Source organism: Chiloscyllium plagiosum, unplaced genomic scaffold (genome assembly GCF_037043375.1).
Source record: "Chiloscyllium plagiosum isolate Xiang-an unplaced genomic scaffold, Cpla_swu_hap1 HiC_scaffold_13, whole genome shotgun sequence".
Classification (NCBI taxonomy): Eukaryota; Metazoa; Chordata; class Chondrichthyes; order Orectolobiformes; family Hemiscylliidae; genus Chiloscyllium; species Chiloscyllium plagiosum.
In genome coordinates this window covers 52,531,817-52,535,913 of record NW_028270151.1, presented here as the reverse complement: position 1 = coordinate 52,535,913, position 4,097 = coordinate 52,531,817, and positions in this window count along the sequence as shown.

Genomic DNA, 4,097 nt, shown 5'->3' with positions numbered 1-4,097 from the left:
GTCGTGCGCATTAAGTGTTTGGAGAATGGGAAAGTGCAGATAAATCAGGCAAGATTAGGTACAAATTGCATGCAAATATGTGTCTTATTATCTAAGATTGTTTAAGGTTATCTAAGATTACGAAGAGATCTTGGTCAACTGGGACAATAGCCTGAGGAATGGCAGATGGAGTTTAATTTAGTTAAATCTGCAGTATTGCATCTTAGTAAAACCAACAAGGGTAGGACTTATACAATTAGAAGTAGGGCCTTGGGTGGTGTTGTAGAACAGACAGACCTAGGAATTCAGGTACACAATTCTTTGAAGTTTGTATCACACATTGACAGAATGGTTAAGAAGGCATTTAGCATACTCACCTTCATTGCTCAGACCTTTGGTTAAAGAAGTTGGGAAATCATGTGGAGGTCGCATAAAACATTTGTGTGGCCTCTTCTGGAGTACTGTGCACAGTTCTGTTATAGGAAGGTTATTATTAAACTGGAGAGGGTTCAGAAAAGATTTCTTAGGATGTTGCAGGGAATTAGGCACTTGAATTATAAAAATATAATTTTATAATAGTTATTTTGAACAATTCTCCATTTTGTAACATTTCCTGTTATCCTCCTTGCAAAGTGGTATTTTCAGATCTGCTTGCTCATTACCTAATGTATTAGCCAAGTTTAATACAACAAATGTTTAATCTGGAAAACAGCACCTTTGAGAATGCAGTACCCCTCTCTTAATTCCACTAATATCACCTGACATTCGCTGCAAAGTCTTGATTTACAGGTTTGAACCTTTATCATTTTCCTAATGTAACAGTAATCATTGTTTAAACTCTGTTTTTCAGTTCTCTATTTTGCATGCTGCTTTGAAAGATGAAAAATCAACATTTCCAGATTGTCTTCATACGTCAGTCCTCTGTCAATCAGGTCCAGACATGTTTATTTGCCAAATTGCCTTCAGACATCAAATATTGTTTTGCGCAGTCTCAAGGTTTGAGAATGGCTTTCTCTGACTTGTATTATTCTCACCTTGTCAATTAGAATCCAACCATAACTGGATACACTGTATGCAGTTTACTGAGATCATAAATCTTCTTCAATTCCATTATTAGCTAATTCAATCAGTGTTGTGGTTTGCGCATTTGTCCATGTTTCTTTTCTGATGCAGTACTTTACGCTTGTCCATATCATATTTCATCTGTCATTGTTTTACCTGTAAGTGCTATGAATCCCATTGAGACAAATAATTTTAAAAGTATCTACAGTTCCAGTGACTGGAAAGATCACAAGTCAAGACTTCAAGATTTAGGATATGATCTGCAATAAAGAAAACTAAAAGCAACATTGTCTGAATACTGTTCAGTAGGCAACTTTAGTGGGAGAAAGTAAGGATTGCAGATGCTGGAGATCAGAGTTGAGAGTGTGGTGCTGGTAAAGCACAGTCAGGCAGCATCCAAGGAGCAGGAGAATCGATGTTAAGGGCCTATGCCCAAAACGTCGATTCCCCTGCTCTTCGCATGCTGCCTAACTGGCTGTGCTTTTCCCGCACTGCACTCTCAACTTTTGTGGGAGTCAGTCCCAAGTTATTCTTTGCTCCTTTCAGTGCAGAGCTGGCTGCATCCATCTCTTTGCTCTAAGATTCATACAGACAGGACTGTCGATATCCTGATAGAAATTATGACAATTGAATTCTCTTCTAAACTCCCAACTCCATTTTATCTTGGAATAAAAAAAAGAGAACTTATAATATACACAGATATAAAAATTAATAAATCTGTTCAAATATGTTATAACACATATCTGTGGCATATGGGACGCAATGATATAGAGACACTACCACTGCACCACAAGAAACTGCAGCTTCAAGTACAAACATTTATAAAGCCTGACATTCTCAATACTTCTCGGTGAGACTTGGAGACTAAAATCTACTCACAGTCAATCCTTGCCATTGTCATTATCCATAGGCATGATCCTCTGTCAGTTCCTCACAATTAAAACAACCCAGGCCTCCTTTTAGTCTTTGGGCTTCAGAACTTCAGTTGATTTCTGGACTCGAAACATTAACTGTTTCTCTGTCCACAGATGCTGTAAGACCTGCTGAGTTTCACAAGCATTTTCTCTGTTTGTTTCAGATTTCCAACATCCACAGTATTTTCCTTTTATTTGAATCACTTCCTCATTTGGTAGCATCTTTACGTTTGACCATCTTACTATTTTGTACTTAAGCTCAAGGTAAGTGTTAAATATGATCTGATCTGAAAACAAGGTTCCGAACTCTTTCATCAACTTTAAATACTTGCTATGTGAATCAGTAAACATTATGCAGTCTGTTGATGCCAGCCAAAGAATTTCACTTTCTTTATTACAATGCAAGAATACTGATCCAAACTTAAGGGGCTTCTAGATCAAGTAGTGTAAGTCTTGCATTATCATATTATCCACCATTCGTCACCACAAACAAAATATCCTGATCCTAAAGCATATACTACTATGCTCATAGATGCAATTGTGCCAACAGACCCAAACTAATATGTTACCACAAAGTCTTGATGAGAAAAATGTATTAAAGGCATCAAAGATCCATCCCACCCTGGCAAAGCTTTTCCAGAATCTCTACCATTGGGAAGAAGGTACAGAAGCCCGAACATTCACCAGCTGGTTTCATAACAGTTTCTACTCTACTGTTGTTAGAATACTGATTGGACTCACAAACTCTTAACATTCACCTGTACCTGTGTTTTTTATTTTTGCCACAGTTTACCTATTATTTACTTATCTATGCTACTTAACTATGTGATCTGCCTGTATTGCTCACAAGACAAAGCTTTTCACTGTGCCTCGGTACACGTCACAATAAATTCAATTCAGTTCAATTCAATAATGTTAAAAAAGAAAGAAACAAGTTATCAAAAGAGATACAGAAAAATTCAGTATTGTCGGAGTAGGTAATATTGTAATTTGAATTTTAATAGAAGTCATAAGTAGTTTGTTCAAACGTTGATCTTGTGACTTTGATTTGGAGCTCATATAAAGAAACTCATTCAGTCAAGTGAGGCTAGATTAAAATGAATGTACTTGGTTGGAGTAATGAAGAGAAACATCTTCAGAAATTAAAGGCTCTACATCATAACTTTGAGATATCCACAATAAAAAAATTAATCATAGTAATTAAACACAGCTTAATCAAATCATCGAATTTGCAGAAAAACTTTGGTATGGTATCATTCAGCATTTAATTACTCTGCTAATAATAATTACACCAAATGTCAATTACATGATCAGACCTAAACATGAATCATTCCAAAAAATCATAAAAGATCTATCTTCTGTATATAAACTGATTTCATTACAAACTTTTAACCCTACCCTGTCAAATGCAATCTTTCTACATATTAATTAGAACTAATGAAATAAGGACCCAATTCTAGAGATGAGATTTTTCAGTCATTTAGCGATTTATATTTTCTTACACACTAAGCACGAAACTCCAAGGTTCATGCTATTAAAAATTTCATTTTGGAATTGCTTCCTATTATTCATTAGGCATTCCACTTTTAATTTATTGTTTGCAAGTGTTAATGTAGAAACCACACTTCAGTTGACTTAAAGTGCTCCATACATGACATTTGCATTAGAAGATTATAGCATTAAAATATATATGACATAGACATCAATATACAATACACAGAAAAGTTTGAACAAATTAACATCATTAATTTCTATGGGGATTCTCACAATCACCACAATATTGGCAGAAATGGGCAGTACTGCCAGATAAATTCACTGTAGCCTTACCAGAATCACAGCAAGAAGATTCCACAGAAATTGTCCTGTAGCATTATCTAACTTTTTGTCTTAAACATTGACTAAGAAGGGATTACCTGTTGGAGAGGCAAGAAAAGCAACAGGCAAGCACAGAATGCAATATTTATGTGAATTTGAAATTAAACTAGCATTTAGGACCACCTATTCTGGTAGGACATATACCTGGAATTTCGTCTCATGACTTCTCACTTCCAACTGCGCTGCTCAGTCAATTTTTTTTTGCTTGATTATTTTTATAACAAGTCTATAGAGAAAGTTGGGAAGACATCATTTGCGAGTAACAGG